Raw genomic sequence first — 24,196 nt, 5'->3', positions numbered from 1 at the left:
GCCAGATCAGGTTTTACTTTATATACATGATGTAAATATGAGAAAGACAGGAAAGACAGGTAAAACAGTAACCACGGCCATTTTAATGTGGGATCTAATTGTTTTACTTTGGGAAATGATCAGTACGTAAGTAAAAATCCATTGTATTCATGAACACTATCACTGCAAAAGCATTTGAACCGCCCAAATGAAAATGAAAATGTCAGATGGAACGCAGCATCATGGTGCTCCGTTTGGGATAATGGAAGTGGACAAACTGCCTCAACTGATGTCTTGTAATAACAAAGCAAACACAGAAGCTGAGGGAGGTTTGTGTACAAGTGGATCTAGAGGAAAGGCAACTTGGGAGACAGGGAGTAGGAAATTCAATTTGATTGTAATCTGATGAACACATTCTACTGTTTGTGAGTTAAATTAGATTTTAGATTTGTTTTCTCCGTCCCTCCCCTCTCCCCCGTACAGTTTTAGAAAACGGAGACCTATCTGGAAAGATCTATGGTTATGTCTGATTGAAAAAACATGCTGTGTGGATAGTGGGCAGATGGTAATCTATCAAACAGACAACAAAAGCCTTTATTTGTTCTGTTACCAACCAAGGCACTGAAGAACAAACATCATGCAATTATAATGTATGTCTGTGTGACTGGGTTAAGATGCATGTTGGTTTTGCTACTTCTTGTCTGTCTGATTTAATGTTCCATTCTTCCATTCTCCATAAAATCGTTTGCCAAAATATTATTGAGAACCCATGTTGCCCAAATGTCATTTTTACGTGTAGAATTTATGGTATTTCCTCTGGTAATTTTCCCTAAGGTCACGAAAGTGATTTGGTACTACACAATAGAAATATGAGTGCTAGACACTTGAGTGTGAGTGCACATTAATTATTATAAAAGTAAAATAGATGCATAGCACGCACTCTACTTGTATGTAACTATGTGCCATGCAGATCTCTGCAAAGCAAGCGTACGTTTAAGAGATAGCTGCCTAGGTTTTTTGTTTTGTTTTTGCCTCTTCCTCTACATGAAAGACATTGATATTTTAGTAGAAATGGTTGAAAATTAGGCGGATGACTCGAAATTTGGGACCATTTTAGGAGCAGAGACTGCATAAACCACTGCTCCACTTTGTTTTTTTCTTTCCTCCCTAAAGCAAAAACAAAAGAGCCCCACTGTTCTGTCTCTCTGGCTGCCGACTCCAAGGGCAGCGAGGACAAATCACCTGCTGTAAACCTTGTGGCGTGCACTCTAGTCACTGTTCCCTGTCTAAATTCAAATGAAAAGCTAAAAGCCGGGGAAAATGTGATGGGTCGGAATGCAGGTGGGGGTAGGAATGGGAATGGGGGCTGCAGTCACGGTGGGGCGAGAGGAATTGAAAATAACTAAAAAAAAAAATGAAAATGACCTGTTTCATCTTTTCACACTTTTGGTTTCCCTGGCTTTCATACTTGTCAGCTTTCATAGCACAGCAATCATTTTTTAAAGAGGACATATTATACTCCTATTAAGGTTGTTTTTTTACAAAAACCTTAATTTTTCATTTTTTAAGTGACTTTTTTATGTCTATAAACATGACAGGGGATGATGTAATATAATGAAATGAGTATACTCTTTCCTCATCTGCCTTGTGAATATTTTCACTCACACAAAGTTAAGTCAAAAATAAATGCATTTCGTCTCATCTGCTTTAGCACAGCGTCTCACTAAGTGTAAATTGAATCCAGCTAGAGAAAGATATAAAGACCTCTGTGCTATGAGACCAAAACAAACAGATTTCAAACTGAGAAAAAATGGATTCACAGTTACCAATGTATCGAAATAAGTGAGTGGTGTTGAATGACTGCACTTATGCACTTAGATTTAACATAATACTAACCGAGGGAGTCTTAAAAGACTTGAACAGATAACCTCACATGTCGGGCTACATCATTACGCCGCAAAACGTTAGAAATCACAATATGAGCATAAGTGCATTATCAAACTGAAAGACACTGTGATTATCTGATTAAGATCAAATTTGTGACCAAACATAGTGGTGGAATTCTGCAGTGCTGCAGAAATCTTGCTTGTTGCTTGAGAAAAAAGCTTTTTTCTTTTCTCCGGGTTCTCCGGTTTCCTTCCACAGTCCAAAAACATGCAATATTAGGTACATTTGACACTCTAAATGAACCATAGGTGTATGTGACCCTGTGATGGACTGGTGATCTGTCCAGGTTGTACCCCGCCTATCGCCCTATATCAGCTGAAATTGGCCCAGCTCCCCCCCCCCCCCCCCCCCCCCCACGACCCTCATGTGGAGGATAAAGCGGTAGAAGACAGATGGATTATGTTTTGACAGAATTCTGCTCGTATCTCTGCACAATACACATACATGCTCCATACATTTCAAACCATATGTGCAAGTGGTTTGGACTTGACCAATTCATTGTTTCATCTTCAGTACACGACAGGCCCGTTGTCCGGCACCGCACAGCAAAATCTCGCCGAAGAAAAACCTCCACCTCCGTTCGTTGCTATTTGGCATTCAGGCCATTATCAAGTGGATGTGAAGCAGTTGCCGCGCAGTGATGCTGTGCACTCTCCACCAGCACAGAGGCCTAATGACTACCTTAGAACCACTGTGCTGCTGTGTCAGGAGCACAAGACAAGCAGCAGGCCAAGCGTAATAATAAGATGTAGCACAGGTAAAGCAGCAGCGTGAATGCCAGCTAAATGATTTTGTTTTGAGTCACGACATTGTTTTGTTTTTAAGTTTCCATGCTGTTGAAACCAATTAAAGCACCGAGAACTGTTGTACTGTTGAGAGAACGGCAATCTGGGCCCGTTTTTCCCCTCTGCTCTGTGTCATATTGTGCAAATATGCCTCTCTACAGTTTTAATTGGCTATACACAGTATAAATTGGGAGAGTGAAAGTATGTGCATTGCGTTTGGCTTTGTGGCTGTTAACAAGTTTTTTTTTTTTTTTTTTTTGTAGGATATACACACTTTTTTTGACAAGTTAACAAAACCTTGACCAGTTTGAGTCCTTCCCCCAGTACATTGTCAAATAATACTCAAATATAATTTGACCTCTTTCACTCCAGCCATCACACCAGTGGCAAAGTACAGGTGTTCCTGATAAAATGAACACTGGCTGTGTTTAGTTAAAGTAGTCAGGACAGTCTGTGTGTGTGTGTGTGTGTGTTTGTATCCCAGTGTGCCCAACAAAGTGGTCAGTGAGTGTCGTCTCTGGTTGGTAATTAATTTCTGCGCGCCTCTGTGGTGAGGATTAAATCTACATAATGTGTTTTAACTGGGAGATTCAGCTGACATAAGGCAATCATCAATAATGTCTGTGTAGAAAAACACTCACCGCTCTGTTGCCCTGTGATGACCTTGCAGTGTTATTGGTGTACTCTTTTTCTGTGAAACCAACTCTGGCCAAGTGATAATGGACAAACACTGGCACTGAGACGGTGAATAAAAGCCAAGATCCCTCTTGTTGTTTTGCCAACCCACAAACATTAATTAGCTTAAGTTCAATATCTTGTTTGGGGCAGCTGCTGAAATCAAAGGTCGCCGCCTTAAACTTTTCACACTGGTAAATATTGACTGTAGTTGATTTTTCAAAATTGCAGTCTCTAAAGCCGTGGGGTTTTAATGAAAAGACAATAAATCAATCCACTCAGTGACAAAGTCATTTAATATAAGTAGTGATTTCCTCTTACTCAGTCTTAACACTTATTTAATAGGGTTGTTATAGGACAGGCTTTATTGCTGTTGTGTATGCAGAACAGCAAAACAACGAAATAAAAGGCAATATAGGCAAAATAGAACACCAATAAAGGATAAAAACACTGGGCAGAAGATTGTTTAAAGTAAACCTGATAGTAGTGTGCATGTATCAGTGTTTGTGGAGTCTGTGGACAGCTTTAGTAAAGAAGCTGTTCTTCAGTCTCGTGCTGTTTGAATGTAATGACCTGTATCTCCTTCCAGAAGGGAGACGTTCAGAGATGTTCCGGATGACGTTGTACTGATGAATTGTGTTACCTCATTATACCAAACTGTTGGGTCCTATGTATGGACCTTAATCAGTGATATACTTTACTATATCTTATGTTCTATCGTGAGAATTTCCTGTTCTTTGACCACTAATCAGCTGAGTATGCACTTAACAACCCTACGCCTACGCAACGGGGTTAAGGTTTAAAAAAAAATGCAGTTTAGTGTGGTCTACTCCAGTGAGTGTAAAATTAAGTCACACTCGAAAGACTTTCGGTTGCGTGTGTGACCAAATTGGTCGCAGTCTAGTGCCCTGCCTCGAGGCCTGTCATAGCAGAGGGGGAAGTGAAAAGAATATGAAAGGGGAGATTTGAAGGAGAACCTCTGAGCAGCGGCCTAATGCCACTATGTGAGGTGAGAGTGTGCTGTGACAAAGAGAAACACAATGACTTCATTACACTTGTTCCCCTCAGTGGTGTAGTGTGGATAAAGCACTGTGGTGATGAGCATCACATTTGTCATCCGTCGTCCTGCTTATCGGATTATTGACTGGTCTGCGCTGTGGCTTCTCTTTGCTTACATGTTATACTGAAGCTCTGTAAGAGGACACAGTAAGGCCACGCCCACTGCCTTTTAATGCATATCCATGTTTCAATCAATGGGGAAATTCTTTTAGGAAATATGTAAAATAACGGCGACCTTAAGCATTTAGAACAGTGCAAATTGACATTAACCCTTTAACACAGAGCGTATCACAGATGACACTTTGCATTACCGTGATGGTTTGTGCTATCGGACAACGGTTTCTGAGAGCTGAGAACATGAGGTTATTACGGTAATTTCACTCGTGCTGTTGCAGGATGCTGGCGAATCAGCGTCTTTGTCACCAGCGACGAGAGAGTTGGAGAAACACCTGTTAGTGTTTCCTGCATCGTTTCCATTTTTTTGGCCTGTTTTTGGACATTGAGACAAAGCCTCTTTTATACTGTTCATATTTCATATTTACAGTATTTTTCTAAATAAAACGTTTAGTTTTTCTTCATTTTTAAATTGTTAATACACCATTTTAACATGCAGTGAATTGTAAATAACTGCCAGATATTGAAAGCTATTCTGGAAAAATGGGCAAAAGCTCTTACTCACAGGACATTTTCTGGCCCTTTTTATGGTTAAAATAAGAAAAAAAAAAAAAAATCCAGATGGACATTTTGAGGCTTAGGTGTTAAAGGGTTAATGCATTTTTCACCATTTGACCATTTTACATTTCTAACGCTGCCACTTGGAGTTGGACAGATGGCTCACATGAATGCATATTTATATGAATGTGATGTACACTAAGGTGGTTGTGGCTGTTTCTGTTGTTTTTGGATAAGGCATTAACACAATAATTTAATGTTGAAACAACATCTCATAGAAGGATGATTCAATTTCAGAGGCGCAAAACATTTTTCTTTTTGAAGCAATTACAGTCTAAAGGAACCTTAATATAATTCAGGTCTCTTGCAAAATGTCATGTTTAACAAATAACATAGTTTCTATTCCATTAGTGTTGTTGTTCAAATTCTTGTAAAATGCATATTGGAGTTGAAGTGAAGAAAGCAAGGTGAAAGCAGTGTAGATCAACTGTCAACTGTTTCAAACTTCACTAATAATGAAAATGTACTGGAACTGCTCCATGTCTGAATGTATTATTCCTTCAATCATGATAGTATCACCCTTTTTTTTTTTTTTTCATCTGCTCAACCCTTAACCATACCATCAGTCCTCTGGTCAAAGCAATAACATTGATATTTCTGCTGAGGCCTGAATGTTAAAACGTCTTGCCATATAAAGATGTGTTGCATGAGAGAACTGCGTGTTTGTTCAGAGAAGAGGAGAGAGAGAGAGAGAGAGAGAGAAAAGATGAAAAATGAATGACCCCTCCAGCTTTACACTAGAGTCGTATCATGACCATGACTTTTTCAAACCAGGTTTACAGATTTTAGATTTCACGCAGCACTTTCTACCTTTCCCTGCTGGGGTGGAGTGGCTCAGTGGTTAAGACTGATACCCTGTATGCGAAAGACTTCATTGTCGCAAGTTCGATTCCCACCCCTGACTGATTGTACTCAATTCCATTGTAAGTCGCTTTGGATAAAAGCGTCTGCTAAATGACATGTAATGTAATGTAATGTAACGAAAGCTGAATAACACAGTGACGCATAGAGAAGCGGGTATTTTCCACACGAATTCAAAGACCAAAAGAGTGAGTGTGTCAACCTGATTGTGTTCAGTACAACGGCAGTGTCAAAAGGGACTTGAAACAAGGTCGTTGAAGATCAATGGAATAAAATATGTAATTTGACCTTTACTGGCCTGTCTCTTATCTCAGCGGGGGGGAGGGAAGAAAATTAGCTTCTTTGTGGTAAAAGGCAAGGTCTCGCTGTTGCTGATGGATCAATGTGCTTTATCTGGCGTAGTGTAATTGGCTGGCTGGAACACAACTACATGTGCATCCAGGTCAGCTGGCCTTTGTCTGGTCAGAAAAAACTTGTGTCTTCAACTCAACAGAACACTAAGTCTGAGGGGTCGAGTTAAAAATGCTGCTCTCACTAAAAGTTTAATATACAAGCATGGATATCCATTAGAGAGAGTGTGTATGTCTGTTACCCCTTTAGGAACTTGTCTGGTATAGAAAACTTTTATGGACCAGTAGTCCTCATGGGAACCAAACCCGATCCTAATGAGCCATAATCAGCCATAATTAATCATAACTTTCACTCAAAAAACACATTTTCACATTTTTCTGTAAAGCCTAAAGATGTGACCCATAAGGAACGTTTGTGCTTTGACGTAGTGACAGTGGTCAGCGAGGACAGTTGTATACTGTTTGGTCCTTTCTGGATTAATAATAACCTACAGACTGATTTGTGTTTTTTTTTTTTTAGCTTGCCTTCCAGTTAGTGCAGTGGTTTAATACAACGCAATTATTTTCAGGTAGAACTCTTTGAGCTTTGAAGGCACTAAAAGAATTTCATGGCTCGAGTTTAATTTGCAGCCCTGACCCAGGCATTTCTTTGGTACAATGGAAATCTTTGTGTTGAGCCCAGAGGGAAACGTGGTGTTACACTGCATGAAATGTTCCTCACTGTTACTGCAAGCTGTTTTATGCACTGTATGGCATTAGTTCAGGCGAGTCTAATTCAGCCTTTCAATACTTATTATGGGAACCTCATGTTTCCCATAATAGCGGCTCCCTAATTAACACCCCTCATTTCTCCCTGTTAGTTTTTTTCTTCTTTTTTTCTTTTTCGTTCAATTTTTAACGTCTTTTTGTTTCTCAAACTTTCTTGCTGTCAGCAATTTTGGTATATCTTTTCTCCACAGCTAAGCAGCCTAACAACTTGTTAAAAACCCCCAAAGACAAACAGATAGTGAAGCGTCAGTGGAGGTTGTGTGGATGTGGCAGGTGAGAAGAGCTGCCATGTTCTATGTTAAATAATTCACCACACAAACTGTCGACAATGTAAACCACAATGAAAAATAATTATTCTATATACTGTATATATATGGAATACCCAACCAGCCGTTGTAACTAACCGACAGTTTTACCTCTGGCCACCAAAATCTAACAAGTCCATCCTAAATTTGAAAGGATTCCCTCAAGATATTCTTGAGATATTGTCTTCACAAGGGTGGGAGAGATGGACTGATGGAAAACCTGGAAACATTTTGCCTCTGGCCATGTCTGTCGCTGGACACATAAGTTTAAAAAAAAAAAAAAAGAAAGAAAAGTAGAATTCACTGGATTATTTGGAGTTTACCCCACCAAGGATACTTTTAATATACGTGACAAACAGAATGGGCATGGGAAAAAAAATCAGCTGTGTTGTTTCAGCTGTTTATTTGGACAGACGGATGTGACATAATGTTGACAGAGCTGTCAAAATATACTTTTTTTTTTCTATGAGAAGAGGAGGCCTTGAGGCGATGGGGTATATTATAACTCCTTCTGCCTGCCTTCAACTTCTCCCATGCAGCACATTGCCATTCACAATGTGCTGCCTAGCAATAGATACGCATGTAGCCTGAGGGAGAGATAACATGGCACCTGTAGAGCCACAGAAGTTTGTGTTCGTCTTTTCTTTTTTGCGCTGGCTGCGTGAAAGCACATGGTGCAAAACATTGCAAATGGCTAATGTGAAGGAAAACTGACACAATGAGAGGTATTCAATCCTGGGAAATACGTGTTTTTTGAAGACATACGATATCTACAACATACAGCATGCAACACTAAATGTAACAAGGACACGTAATGCATATTTTCAGTCTCAGTCTGACCTTTTTGTGTATTATGTTCATCATTATTTGGGCAAAACTACACAATTGGTGTCCCATCACACACACACACACAGTCCACAGAGTGTGTCTGTGCCCTTTTACGCACGGACTGAAAAGCAACCCCCCACCCTGCGCTAATGGGTATGTGGTCCTTGGCCGGTGAACCATCTGACTCCGACGTCTACCAACTCTGTCCCATCAACAACTCCATTAGACTGCACAGGATAAAGAATTACACTGACATTCAATCTGAATTAAAGAGATGAGGAAGGGGAGGAGGGGGAGGCCCGCTGAAGCATGTCCCTGTGTGTTAAACAAGCAGAATGTACAAGCATCTAATCTAGACCAGGTTTTTGCTGCCTCAGGATAGCAACCTGCCAACAATGCACCCGACCACACCTCATTTTAAGACCAACACACCCACAGAGGCACTGATGAGTGCAAGTGTCACCTACATTCACCTATTCTTTCACACCCAGCACCCAAGGTGGTGTAGGTCCTACACTACCTTGGGTGCTGGGTGTGAAAATGGCACTGGCGCTGTGCTGTGCGCCGCTTTGTATAACATAGGGCCCCTGAATCTGTTTGCTTCGAGCGTGTTGTGCTGCATGAGCTTCCACTCTGCTGCACTGCTAATTACGAAATGCCAAGTTTATGTTCTGTGACTTGTCGTCTGAGAAGCAAACCCTTAATAAACGTAATATTTTGCAGATCTTCATTATGTAAACTAACGAAAATGTGTTCAATTAAGTCATTCGATGATTTCTAAGCCATTCTGTAAACTAAGTCTATTTTATGGCTGTTCAGATTGTACAGACCTGCAAGGCTGCAAGCACAATGATCACTCAACTTAGGCTTATTTCTGTTGTTTAATTAAGTAAAAGCACAAATGTACAACTGTGGAGCATTCACAAGCTTTTCATCGCTTTGTCTTCATATAGGCAGTGTTGTGTTGCTGCATGTTTCATTATGGAAAACTGTCAGCCATTAACATTTATTTCACCTACTGTATGCTTTCTCTCGATAAATAACAAATAAAACAACAGTTTAAGACTGAAACAAAACTATCAGAGCGCTGCTGGATCTGCTCAAGCATCAATGCTTCTGCAAACACACGTCATCCACCAACCAAACAGCTACTGATGATGCGTTTAAGGAACCTTGGAGCTGCTGCAACTGTGAATAGATGCACTACTAGTTAGGTCAATAGGTCATTTGAGAAGAATCTTTTAAATGTTTATGTTGGAAAACTATTGACTGACTTTGTTTTCCCCTGGGGAATGTGTGATGGATCACTGGCCAAAGCGTTTAAATGCTTCAAACCATCGTTAATCTATCAGCTCTTAAAAATCCACCATTGGTCAACCTCTAGTCTATAGAGCCACTGTCTTTGTTATTGTCTCGCAGTCCTTTTGCCCCCCCCTCTGCTTTTAGGCCACATGTTCTTATGTGAGCTCCAAATGCGTGACAATTCATTGAAACAATGTTAGGCTGGTAAGTAAGGGGAAGGTTTTTCCACTTCCTTTCCGCCTAAGTGAATCCAGTATTAGAGGGCTGCCATTGGATTGCAGTCATTTATCTTTCCTATGTGTATATGGCATTATGAGTAATGGTACTTTCACGCTTTTCAGCTCCCTTGATTACTTTGGCCCCCACTCCTCCTCCCTTGTGCCTTTTTATTCCAATGACATATTCTTTCAATTGTAATGCAGACAACTTTGACAAAGTCAGACTGCAGAGGATTGAAAGTGAACATAAGACTGGCAGGGAGAGGTAGAGGTTTTGAAAATGGCATGACAGCAGAGCAACAAAGAGACTTGTTCAAATGCTGGTTTGGCATTGTTGAAGGACAGACGGCTGCATTTTCTTCCATTTCTACTCTTGAAGTCAGTCAGTGCTCGTATTTTGCTTACATATTATTCCATCTTCACGTCCTCCATTCATCATGTTGGTGCTGGAAATGTATGGTACACCATCTCACACACACAATCTCCATGTTTCTCTTTTGTCGTACAACGCCGAGCAGCTTGGTGACAAGGCTCAGGGTATTTTTGAGCAGACGGTTTGAGAAAAGCATAGCTAAGATAGTGACAAAAGTTGGAAGCTGTTGCTACTTAACATGACATGCCATTCCTTTAACAGAATCTTCCTCCCCTATTGTTATCACTAGGCAGTTGAGACAGTGCTGTAGCCATGGCAGCCTGTGTTTTGCTGGCTGTCCGGCTGTTAGTCAGTGCCCAGTTGCTGCTGCAGAGATGAATACTGCTGGGCAAAGCGTGATTAGTGTTACTGACGGCGCGTAGATCTTTGCTGGCCCGTCTTCCGCTCAGCCTCCCTGACTCGTCTTTTTCTCAGACCGTCACACGCACAAACTCTCTCACTCACCCGCGCACACACAAACACAAACAAACCTGTTTTTATATCTTAGTGAGTACACTTTATCGATAGGATGCATTCCCTAGCCTACCCCTTGAACTTTGTATTGAACAACATTGGCACAAATAGGGTACCCGTATCTGACACCTTCTGTTGCTGTGATGCTTCGTTCAGTTTGTAAATAATATGCACTGTACTATGTAGCATGTTGATTAGGAACTTTTGGAACCTTCTGTAAACATCACAGACAAGGTTAACAATTTAATGCAACTGGCTCATTAAAAAGTATTTGATGCCTCATTTAATGTTTCGGTTTCCTCTCCCATGGGAAGCTGCAGGCATGTTGATGTTAGTCTGAGACTATTGTGTTGACTCAGGTTCGGTGATACATGCTCTGTCCAGCTTTGTAATTCACATCACAAACTGCTTTGAGCGTTGCTTGCATCGACTTTTCAGGTTAAGCACTCTGATGACCTCTTTTGGCCCTGACTCTCTGTGTAGTCACTTAAATTTTCTTTATCTTCCTCGTCACGCCTTTTCTTCTTTTTTTCTTTAGTTTATTGACAATTCAAAGTGCATGTAACAAAAAGTGTTTTATATATATATATATATATATATATATATATATATATATATATATATATATATATATATATATATATATATTTAGTTTTCCACTCCAAAAAGCATCCTGACTTGTAAGCAGAAGTGTATGGGTGTCTTTTCACTGTCGCTCATACACGGCTACCACAGCGACAGCATGTGAACGTGTGACAAATTAAGACTTGTTAGATCATGCAGGACACGGTAGTCGTATGCCCCAGCTGTAATCGGCTGACATACAGTAGGGTGAAAGGCGGGGTTCACCCTGGACAGGTCACCAGTCCATCACAGGGCCCAGCTCACACCAAGCTAATTCAGAATCTACAGTATAAGATTCTAATTACAGCCACACTCTCCCCAAAGTGAGAATCTTCTTTAGTGTCTTTCTGGGGCTCACTCTTGCGTGGGGGTTTCCTGCAAGTTTAACTGCGTTTCAATTTGTTGCAATAAATGGTTTAATTATGATGAGAGTTCCTGACTGAATTGGAGTTAGTAAGGCCGGATCAGGGAGCGTCTTTGCAATAGCGTATGTCTTGAATTAATATAATTGTTACTATTAACATAATTAGAAAAAGATAACACACACTCACTCATCTTCTACCGCTTTATCCTCCACATGAGGGTCGCGGGGGGTGCTGGTGCCAATCCCAGCTGACGTAGAGCGAAAGGTGGGGTGCACTCTGGACACAGAGAGACAAACAACCATCTACTTTCACTCTAACAATAACAACATGTTCTATAATTAAAGCACAAGGAAGTATTCACATCCTGAGCACTAATACTGTCACGAGTCATGCAGCAGGAATAAGGAATTGAGAAAGCAAATGCCTTGGCAGAACTTCAGAGATTTATTTAACAGAATATAGGAACAAAAGCCTAAATATTGGTCAGACAGGCAAGACTCAAAACCAGGGAGAGCAGTCCAAACATGAATAACAATCATCTAGAAGGGAGCAGGCAGAGAGCCAAAATCTAAATAAACAGCCAAAGACATGTCTAAACACGGACAACTGAGGCAAAACATGAGGTTCAGAAAATAAGACGTTCACAGCTACTGAAATATACACTAGTGACAGAATGCAGCTGGAAAGCAAAAAAAGACGACACGGCAAACACAAGGACTGTCGCAAACCACCACAGAAGCTGTCCCTCCAAAATAAAACAGGAAAAATGTGAAATTATTGTCAATTAAATATATATATATATATATATATATATGATGCATATGTATATATATAAATAATAATATAAAATAATAAATTAAATTAAAAATGAATAATTTTTATATTAAAAGAACTCTTAGATCATTCGATTTGTACTTTAAAATGAGAATATACCCGTTATAGCTTTTGTAGTTGGAGCTTTTTTATTAGGTTTCTACTACTGATAATTGATATTATTAATTAAATACGTTTATTTGGCAACCTGCTGTGTGCTGGCACAGCCAGCCTGATACAGTTTGTACCGTCATCTTAGACACACAGTTGCTTATTTCATCTCCTGAGCTGGGAAAAATGTGTGTGTTTTATCTTCATGGGATCATTCAGGGTCAGTGTGTGTGTGTCTCTAAGTCTGAGTTTACCGACAGTCACTGCAATGGAGGAGCCAGGATGCGGAACATTATTTTAAAGCACATCCTCTCCTAGGATGTCTCGCCTTGAACAGTGGAAGGACCACTTCATACTTGACAGGGTATAATGACTGTGTTGGTCACTGTTTTAGACCTTAGGGACAGCGGGGTGACTCACATATCTGTGGTTATGCCACAGTAATGTGTCCCCATGTACAGATTTGTAGATGAAATTTTGTTTAAAAAAAAAAAAAAATAAATAAAAAATAAAATGTTCTCTAAATTAATTCTAAAAACATGAGGGATGCTTCCCTCGTCCCCTGCTGCTCTGGCTCGGAGGTGATTTATCTACCGCTCCATCTCTTGGTCTGTAGCTAATCCCACAGAAATTCATTCATTTTTGCACTCACTCGTATTTTTCTGCTCCTTTCTCTCTTTGTCTCTCACACACTAACTCCCTCAACTCCCATCTAGTCACATATACGCTGAGACACAGGCATGAGCACTCAACTCCATCCCCATCACTTACACAAATACACTGCCCTATCCTCCTATATCCCAGACAGAGTGTTGTCTGCCTGGCATTACGCACTGGTTTTGCTTCCACACTGCTGGCTGTTGCGCCCGTTTATCTTCACCTGTCAGACATCCTTCCGGTCAGTCTCAAAGGCTTCTGAGAAATTCATCTGTCGGCAGCAAAAAGACAAACACACAGTTCCTGGTACACACAGACACACATATACATACAGAGCAAGGACTAGCAGGTCGCCCAAGGCCGTTGCTGGAATGACTGGCCAACCACCAGGAGTTACATGGACTGCTTAAACTCTGTCAGTCAATAGTTCATCACCCCTGGTCAGCTCCACTATGGTAGTTTGGATACAGCCTCAGGCTGTGTGTGTGTGTGTATGCATGCGTGTGTTTGTGATTCTGGAGGCATGCTGTAGAATGAACAGGTATGCAGGAGCCAGAGAAAGCAAGACTGATACAAGGAGACAGAGGGTGATGGAAACGTCATTCATTAACATTAAATGAATGTTAATGTTAACGGATTAAAAACAAAACAAAAAACAAAACAGCATTTCATTGCCCATCGCTCCACACAGGCCTCTTGTTTATCTGCACATCGTGCCGCAAGTGGTGACGGTGTCGACATGAAACTAGAGCTGCAACTAACGATTGTCTTCGTAATCGAGTAATCGTTTGGTCCATAAAGTGTCGGAGAATGTCAAAAAACTTTGAACCGTGTTTGTCAAACATGGAAATGATGATGTTCTCGAATGTCTTGTTTTGTACACAAACCAAAACGATTCAGTTTTAATGATTTATTTGTTACAGAAAATATTCACATTTAAGAAGCTGAAACAATCAGAAATCAATGTTTTAATAATGAAAAAAGCTTCAAATCAATTATGAAAATAGTTGACGATTAACTTAGTAATCGAGTAATTGTTTCAGCTCTACATGAAACATTTACATTGGTGCAACACACTGATTTTTGGACCAAGACATTGACATCATCCATATATTATATTGTAGAGAAGGGCTCCTCATATCATTTTGTATTCCATTGGTGAGTTTTCTGTTGAAGGGCAGATTGTGATGATGCCAATCCTCACGTCAGGTTGTCTCCCTGCTCGGACTGGACTGATCGTACCAGACCTGCTGGATTCACTCGTTCATTCTCATTCATGCGATTGAGATTGAGAGTTTTCAGGATTATAAAGTGGATCATACGTGTTTGAATGCTACACAACGACTTGCAGCACTTTCATGTCCCAATGTATGCATGGAAAGTGGGATAAAGCAGGACGTCTTCAGCTCTTGTGGATTCATCTTTATCACCACCGAAGGCAAATATTCATTCTCACATGTTTGCATTGACTTTATCTGCAATCCCACTGCCTCTGAAATGCATTGCATTTTTAGTCAGAATACACTTTAAGATTATCGGGAAATGAGAAGCAACCAACCAAGCAACATGAATCAAGACACAACCGTTTTAATGCAACTTAAATTTAAAATAACTTAATTTAAAGCCATAGTTTATATATTTTTGTAAAAATCTTAAAAAATGTCTGTTACATACAAACCATCGCCATATGAGTTTAAACTGATAGAGTCTTCTGTTTCTCAGTACAGCAGTGTGTAGTGCTTGTGTTGCCCAACGACATTATCACGGCGCACACAGGGCGTGATTTGCTTTATGTTAGAGAGACTGAGGCAACATTGCACGAGTAAAGCGAGATGACTGAAACAGTATGATTGAAAATAAGGAAGTGTCCATTAAAAGTGTCCTGTTTTTGCACTGATCTGATAGGTCAGCAACCACAAAATCAACAGGATTTACACATTAAAGCTTTAATCAATAACATAATATCAAAATATAGTAACAACATATCTGAAACTCAATATCAAATGATTAGGGCCAATACAACTCCAATAGCATGACCATAGACATGCGTTAACAAGCTTTGTGCTCAGTATCACACTAGTGCGCTCAAGTGTGACCTGAAAACTGCTAAGAAAAACTACTAACAGGCTACTTAAAAACACAAAATCCTCATTCCCAGTGCTGCAGTCGATGGCAGTTCTGTCAGTGCTGTTGGCCAACTGTGTCTTGGTGTGTTTGCATACACATTGGTGTGTACTAAATGAGTCCTCTGTGGAATGTTACTGTTTTTCATGCTTTTATGCTTTTTCTAACGGTTTTCTAAATGTGCTTATAGGCCGCCTCAGCCATGACCAAAGCTTTCCCCCACTTTAAAAATGCCTCTTCAAGCAACTTCAAATCTCCTGGGTGGATTTTCCACGCTACTATGTATAGATTTGCAACTATTTCCAAGCCCTATGTTATACCTTTTACATTTAAATGTCTTTGAAGATGGATTTGCAAATATGAACTTATTCCATTACCAGTGAATGGATTTGATCAACTCTAGGTAGCACAAAAATGGCCAGTAATTGGAATTGCAATAGCTTTGTACTGCTGTCTCAAGAGGAACTTAGCAATAATAGCATCCACATGACCAGCAGCAGCGTTTTTTAATTGTGATTTCCCAATAATTATTTTAAATTTTGACAGCCTGTTTTATTTCTAAGGAACTATATATTATATGTTATCACAATAGACCTTTAACGTTGCTGCACTGTAGAGCATCGAGCACCTGAAATAGTGTATGTTTTATATTCTGTATTCTGCCCATCAACAGATACCATGCAGGGAGGTGCTACAGCAAATAGACAAACTGATATCTAACACCTGTGAACACTGACAGATGACAGTGACTGGGGAAAGGAAAGACACAGTTGGGTGTGTTAGATGACAGTTTTGCACTAGTGACAGAAGACCTGATTCAGTGGGAAACTTTAAAGACGTTGCAAGAAAGCCACAATCAGACTCCAAACACCTGATACAGTCAGGAGCAGCAGCAACGAAACAACAACTTCTCCAACCTAGACCGAATTCAGCGATGTGTCTGTGTATGTGTGTGTGTATATATATATATATATATATATATATATATGTATACATATATATGTATACATACATACATATATATGTATATGTGTATATATATATATTTATATATGTGTTCTTAAATTTTATTTGCTCCATATCACAAATAATTCATTAAAAACTGGATAATTTCACATCATCATTTCCAGGTTTGGTAAACACCGATCAACATTTTAATATAAATAAAATAAAATATAGAACCGTGTGCGTCTATCACAAATTCTAATTTCTTAACTAAAAATTAGAATATATTGAATCCACATTAACTGATTTTGATTCTGCCATTTTTTCTGGTGTGTGAGAAGCTGATAATTCTGATTTGTCACACATACCTTTTTTTTTAAAAATTTTGGTGGTTAATACAATATTATCTGGCATACACTTCTGTTTAAACTGTGGATGTTTGTTTTTCCAGGTACTGCACAAACATTGAATGTGTAAAGATACAATTCTGTGATATAATTGTGTTTAACGTAACGCTGAAATAAGAGAAAATGGTGGACCGTGTGCACTGGTTGATCATCATCATTATGAAGCCCCTATCTGCAGAGGGGAACGGTCTCTAACTCAATTGGAGTCAGTCACATTATTTCTCCTCACCATGGCTCACCTCACTGCCACTTGGTAATAGAGATATCACATCCTCTCTACCCATCCTCCTCTTATTTTCCCCTTTCAAATACTGAAGCATGTAAAACACACTTTATTCTCTTATGGTGAAAACCAAGAGCTCTAATAGCAGACAGCTGACATGTTGCTTTAGCTTTGGCACAGCTGAGAGGAATCAAAAACAAAATGAGGGTGTTAAATGTTACAAAAACAGATGTAGTTTGTATGGATGTTATCATTAATCTTTAACTATAACAGTCAATATGCCTATTGGCATATGTGTGTGTGCACATTTTTTATGAGCCATGTTGTCTTCTGTATAGTTGAGTACGATTTTTGCTCTGTGGCCGATCCCTCTTTTGCAGCACAGCCAGGCTTTTGACTGTTTACTGTGCTCCATTTTCACTCTGCTGCTCATACATTAGCCATGCATGCTAAGCACTAGCTGGTGTCAAAACACAGGTGTTGTTGTGTGGAGTGTGACGCTGACAAGTCAAGGGATATGGAATATAAATAAAAAAACTTCTATTGTTACTTGGTGCCTGGCATATGGGAGTTGGTTTAAACCCTCATTTATTTTCACTCATCTTGAGCTTCTTTGTTAGCCTTCAGATTGTGATGACTGTCGACTCTCTTTCTCTTGAGTAAACTAAATCTCATTTATCATCATGGGTGGTTTCAGGTCCAGTTTTTTTTTTTATATATATATATATATATAAATTCTTACATACATTCTGCAAACAACTAGAACAAGGACATGTGATAATTATGTAAAACTGAAATGCTATAATATATTGTTTTTATGTACAGTGTATACGTACAAACGGAAATCAGCTGTATCGCCGAACAAATAACACGCAACGACCAGCTATATGAATACAGACTACCTCGCAAAATCAGGTAGAAAGGGCTCCGATGTCGTGTATGTTTTTGCAACACTGTCAATCAAAAGCTGGTTCCGCCTTTCAGACACTCCCTCCAATCATCATGCAGAATAAAACCGTCAGGAGCGTGATAAACCGCTGATTCTGAACGACCCGGTGACTGGTTCTAATCACATTCTAGACCATGTTTGGTATATTATGATCTTCCCTTGCTGTCTTAGAGCAATCGCCACTGTTTATCATATATTAACGCAGAGAACATCTTGGATCGGTCTTTTTTTCAGATTTGAAGATAGATTATTTTTTTGTTCTCTTTAAGAACTCCTGCTGCTCATTGTCCATGTCTCCATGGAATTCTCCAGCTCATCAGATTCATGCAAATTAGACACCTGCAGAGTTTCATCTCACGCTCAGGAGGAAATACAATACCATCACAGTTCATTAACTTCCTACCCTACTGTACTTTCCTCTCAGTTTTTTCCCCTCTCTGTGTGATTGTAATTATTTCCCTCTTCTTTTAGCAGTAGGTAGTCTTCCTTTCTTTTTCATTTCTTTGGTCCATCTATTCAACAAACATACTGTTGCATACTAAAGTAACCCAAATAAAACTGTACTTGAATCTACTAGAAAAAACAATATCAGTTAATATCACTTTTCTTCTGTTTGTGTTTGTGCAGTCGGCGCCAGACAGGAAATATGAGGAAGTTGTCCGTCTCAGATACCTCACATACTGTTATTCAGCGAAGAAAGCAACCTCTGAATTATCTTTACCGAATTGTGGGTAAACACAAATTAAATCAAAATCTCTCCTCATGACTGGGCAGGAGCTGACTGAATCCTGGTTGGTGGAGATTTTATGGCCCCTGTAATGAGATGTTGAGAAAACAACAACAATTCACAGCAGCAGTAGAAATAAATAAATAAATAAATAAATCTAACTGTACAGGTAGGAAGGATCCAGGGAGAAGAGGGAGTGGGAAGAATTTATGTTCTGAAAATGACCCAGTGGTCAGCTCCAACCTAGTTTTGCTTAAAGTGCAGGACTTGTGCAACAGTCAATATGGCTAATTGCTCTGTTCTTACTAACTGCATTTTAAACTCAAGCACTGGGAGTTCAAAAAAAATCAAAGCCCTGAAGCTCATAGTACTTATGGGTCTAATGGAATGATTTGGTCCTTGCTCTCTTATGGGCGTTGGAGTCTGGAGAGTGCTGATGTTGTAGTTGCAGGAAAGAATAACTCATTAAATCTCCAGAGTGTGCGTTAAGTTGAATATACTTGAATATACTAACACAGGTAGGTTTGTGAAGGCGTATTATCACTTGAAAACAAAAAACAAAACATATTTGCCTGCCTGCCAGCATTGCTTGTCTCTCAGAGATACAGAGACCAGCTAGAAAGGAAGCTAATGAGGTTATCCAGAGTTAACAAAGACTGAAAGTGTTGTCAGCATACAGGAAGCAACATAAGAGACACTCTACAGTGCTGTATGATGTTGTAACTCAAGTCACAAACTCTCCCTGTCAGGGAAAAATAAGGCACGGACAGTGAAATCCAAAATTTTCCATGCCCATTTACTGTCCATATAGTCTGTCTTTTTCTATAGAGCAGTATTGTGTATTGTTTCCCTACATAAACAAACACAAGATAATTATTAGTAGTGATTTATCATCTCCATATAGTTGTTGCAGTCACTTAGCGTACGTCCCTCTCCGTCAACAGTGACTCATAAAAAGTTATGGAACACTTTCACACGCACTAATTAGTTTGGATTGAACTTGTTTGCTCACGATGTGCTACCAGTGCACGTAATTAACTCCTGTAAGGAATAAATTATTATTATTATTATTATTATTATTATGCCATCAGTGAACCTTTGGAGTGTAATATAATGGGATTAATTTGTCCAAACTTCAAACACACCTCCACTGAAACTCTGAACCTTCACTTCTAATTCTCTGGCCACTTAAACTATTAAACTAACAGCATCATAAACACTCTCCCCCGGGAACGAATCCCTGTAAGTGTGAGCGAGTAATTGTCATGAAAAAGTCATTGTTTTCTGTCCTTATCAAAGGAACCCTCGATAAAGTTACTGTTGAATTGTGTGATGTAATTATTGTGATGAATATGGACTTTATTGTTTTCTCCAAAGCTTGAATATTGAATTTTAAAATATCATATTTTTGTTGAGATAATTAAAAAATACAACAGTTTAAATTATCGCTCATTCTTCTAACATCTGTGAAATAAATAATGTACAGTTAATTAACAATGATTGATTGCATTCTGAAAGTGCTGTTACTTTGCTCTGTTAATCAAGTTAGAAAATGGAGGAAGAAACACAATAAGGGAATTATCAGTGGGCTGCATTTGTAGAATCCAATGCGCCTGAAAGGCATATTGTATAAACGCATTTATACCAACAGGTGATGAACATGGAGCTAAAATAGTATATTGCACTTTCTTTCTTTCTAAACTTATATTTGCAGTGCACTTTAAAGTCAGCGATAACTGGACCAGGGATTTGTAATAATAATAATAATAATTTATAATAATGAAAAAACAACCTTTTTATAGATTTTTAATCACAAGAATTTGCTTGAAAGGCAACAACAATAACATTAAAATGACCAATTTGTTTGGTGCGGGTTGTGGGAAAAAAAAAGCTTGTCCATCCGCACAGTTCAGAAAAACCTTGGCTCGACCTTTGTGTACATGAGCGGGATGGAGCCTCCGTGGATCGGTGCTATTATTTGAATATGTGTGTCATCTTGCAATGTATCTAAGAAATTCAATTTAATATTTTCAATAGGAGAATAAATTGAAGGATTTGTGAGGTCCTATGGGCAGCAGGGTATTCTCCATAAAGGACATGTTAGTAATTGCTTCCCTCTCATACTGTATTGCCCTATCTTGCCTTCCTTCACGACAGCTGCCTCTTCTCTTCTCTGCTGCTTGTTCATAAGCCCCCCCCCCATTTCTTCCACGTACAGTATATCCTTCTCGGTGATCCACTTTTGTCCCTGGTGTTTGGCTTTAAATTGCACAGTCCCGACTGTCTTCGTGTAATCTGCCTGCGTATTCATTGCCGTATCGCTGTAATCAAATCAATGCGAAGAAGTACACAACGTGATTTACGCCGAGCAATACTCCAGATACAGTCAGAACGTTAGCGTGTCGTGTGTCCCTACAATATGCGTTCATGAGCCTCTGTCACACTGAATGTTGTTTTTTATTTCAGTGTGGACGAGCTGACACTAAAATGCACTAATGTGATTTACAGGAAATGTATTCCCTTTTTTTCATATCACTGTAATATCAGATCATGTCCCCTCTGTTGCATTCGATCCATGTTTATACTATTTCTCCTTTTAAATGAATTAGTCCTCCATAATGTAGAGTCTAATGCTGTAATGGTCGCAGATACTCCGGAAATAGCCAGAGAGACACTGAGCATATTACAGCCAGTGACACATGTAACCCTATTAAAGAAGGAATCAGCTGGTTTATCATTGCTTATGCCAAGGGCGGGACTCCGAGGGTCTTCGAATGTGCGGCATCGCTTTAGTGCTTGATGGAGACTGGGCCTGACCCTTGGTGAATATAATGTCAGCAGAGCAGTGTCTGTCATGGCCGACGATGTAGCATGATTGCCAAAGAGCCCTTTGACAAAAAATTTTGACGTGATTTGATTGGTGAAAGCCTGCTGGTGTAGTTATATATATGTAATAACAGGTTTTCAGTTATTATTATTATTATTTATTTCTTTTTTTAATCTGACTCTGTGTCTCCTGACCGCTCCCGCAATATTTGTGTCCACTCCCATTAATTATGGGTTTTATCTCCTCCGCCGCCACGCACGCCTGCACCTCCTGTGCTTTTCTTTCAGCATGCCTCGATACAGTTGTTGGATGAGGCAGAACGTCTTTCACATCAAACTGGCCGTGTTAAGTGGCGATGTTAACGACATGCTGAGGTATGTTAGCAAAGCAATCGCCGGCAACAAAAATGGGGAGGCTGAATGTCTTTACAGCACAGTAAGTACAGCTCTGTAGTCTCTGCTGTTTTTGTCTCTGAAAACCAGCTTCCTTTGACCGGGGAGCACAGAGCAGGTGTGTGTTCTCAACCCTGAAGTGCCAGAGTTGTGCTTGTTGTATACAAGCACTTGTTACGACACACCATGTCCAGCTCTTTGCCTTCTTTGTTTTTAATAATGTTAAAACCGTTCCAGATATTGGATTTTCCGGTATTTGCTTTAAATTCATGATCTCCAGCCTTGTTGCACTCTCCATTCTGCCAACAATCTCTATATTTAACCCGCCCGAAGCAACCTTAACACCACCTGCTCCCTCGAGATTTGTGTTGGGTCTTGCAGGATCCCACTCCCAATGCAGGTCTGGTGCTTTTTTTAGTACCTGGTCTGGAGAGGTTCCAAGCGAGCTGAGCCGATACTAAAATGTGACATCGACTTTTAGCTGTGCCAAACTACAGAGCTGCTGCTCAGTATATTCCCTAACAGAGATGTGTTTTTCAAGGCACCAGCTCCACCCTGATTTTATTTATTTATTTATTTATTTAATCATTCATTTTTCCGGCGATTGCAATTTTGGTTTCATTGCCGGAGCTCAGCACAAGGATGTCAAGGATGAACACCTTAAAAGCACCGCTAATGGCTTCACGGCACTACATGTCATGAAAGCCATTTTGGCAATAGCCCATATCCTTGCTTGGATGTGTGCCCCTTCCACCAAACAACTCTTACATTAGACTTCCTTTAAAAAGTCACAGCTTGGCTGCCTCACCCACCACCCAATTTACTTGGGATAAATGTAAAGACCTTGAGCCAGAAATTGAACCTGCCATCCATGAGTGAGCTGCACGAGCTTTGGGCTGCTGTTAGACTTACTGAAGACACCTGGAACGTAAATACGAGCATGGATTAATATGTATTTACAGTGGCAAGTGCAAGACACACAAAAATGAAGGATCATTTCAATAATGCTCATGTTTATAGTCCATTTTATAGTCACCTCAGCACCTCGGTCTAATATGCTCTTGATTTTGAAGAGGGTTTGTAAGATTGTTTCATTTCATTTCATGTCTGGGTGGAAATTAAATCCAAGGGATGCTGCAGGTATTCGGATGAAGCCACAACACACTGTATTATGGTATGTGTGCCGGTGTGCTTTTATGGACTGATTTTCCAGCATTAAAGCTAAAATATGCTGGGTGTAAAACACCTAAACACAATTTGAAGACGGCACTCCGCTCCCCACAATCCAGCGCAGCAGAGTCATGCTGTGCACTGCAGAGCTTTCCATCTCCTGCGTGAGCACGAGATGAGGCTCCTTGTATGAATAATGTCCTCCCTTGTGATTCCCTTGCTCCCAATAATTCTCTTCCCACTCTGTCTCCGCATGGCTAAAGTCCCATAGAGTGATGAGTAGGTCTGAAGACAAATGTGAATGAAAAAGATCAGGAGGAGATTTATTGATTCCCAGAGGAATTAGAGATGCAATGCGATGAATCAGAAATAGACTGACACAGTGTTCATTTCATCAGTATGTTGTGTTTTGTTGCTTCATATGAATCCAATACTGATCTGAAAAAATTAAGTTAACAGTGATTAAAGTTTCTGTTTCCTTTGTACAAGGCTCGCACTCATTTCCTCCTTTTCTTTGACCTCATTTTTGCAACTTTTGATGGTGGCAAGCTTAGAGAAAATAGAACAGTAGGACAAAAATTCGGGTTTCACAAATGGGTTTTAGCAGCAGTTTGATGAATTTTAAATCACTGCCAGCTGGACACGTCATCTGCTAATTGGCATTAGACAAAATGTGTCTCTTCATACAGTCTGTAGTGTTGAGATTTTGATTTGGTGCAAGCCGAAACACTGAGGAAGAAAGAAAGAAAGATTTGATTTTCAAAGGGAACGTTTATTTTTCATAACATAAATGAAAGTGACTAAAACATTTTGAACTAAGGAGTTGTTCACAAGTGAGCACAGCACATCATGCACTGCCCAAATGTTTTTAAAAAGTGTGAATGTTGTCAGTCAGTCAGACAGTCTGTAGAAGCCAAATTCTACTGTAAGCTGAGCAGATAGAAGGCTAATAAAGGGAAGGACGGAAGCGCCAAGGTTTGATGTGGATTCTGTGCACGACTGGAGGTCTTGGTTAAGATTACACCTCGAAAACATCTCACAAAAGTATTGTAAGACCCTGTAAATTTCCTCATCAAATACATTTGCTTGTGCAGCCACTAGTAAGGACAAATTCAAGTTGTCACCAACAGAGAATAGACATTTGTGACATTCTTTACCGCTTTGTCA

The 24,196-nt window shown here is 39.7% G+C and overlaps 1 protein-coding gene across 1 annotated transcript in view; it reads left to right on the top strand.

The window, feature by feature from the left end:
- clstn2a (calsyntenin 2a) overlaps positions 1-24,196 on the top strand; it is a 127,631-nt gene that overhangs the window by 40,143 nt on the left and 63,292 nt on the right. The window lies entirely within an intron of this gene.

The sequence above is a fragment of the Solea solea genome, chromosome 1 (assembly GCF_958295425.1).
Source record: "Solea solea chromosome 1, fSolSol10.1, whole genome shotgun sequence".
NCBI lineage: Eukaryota > Metazoa > Chordata > Actinopteri > Pleuronectiformes > Soleidae > Solea > Solea solea.
The sequence above is the reverse complement of the archived record's forward strand: the minus strand, read 5'-3'. Positions and strand labels throughout refer to the sequence as shown.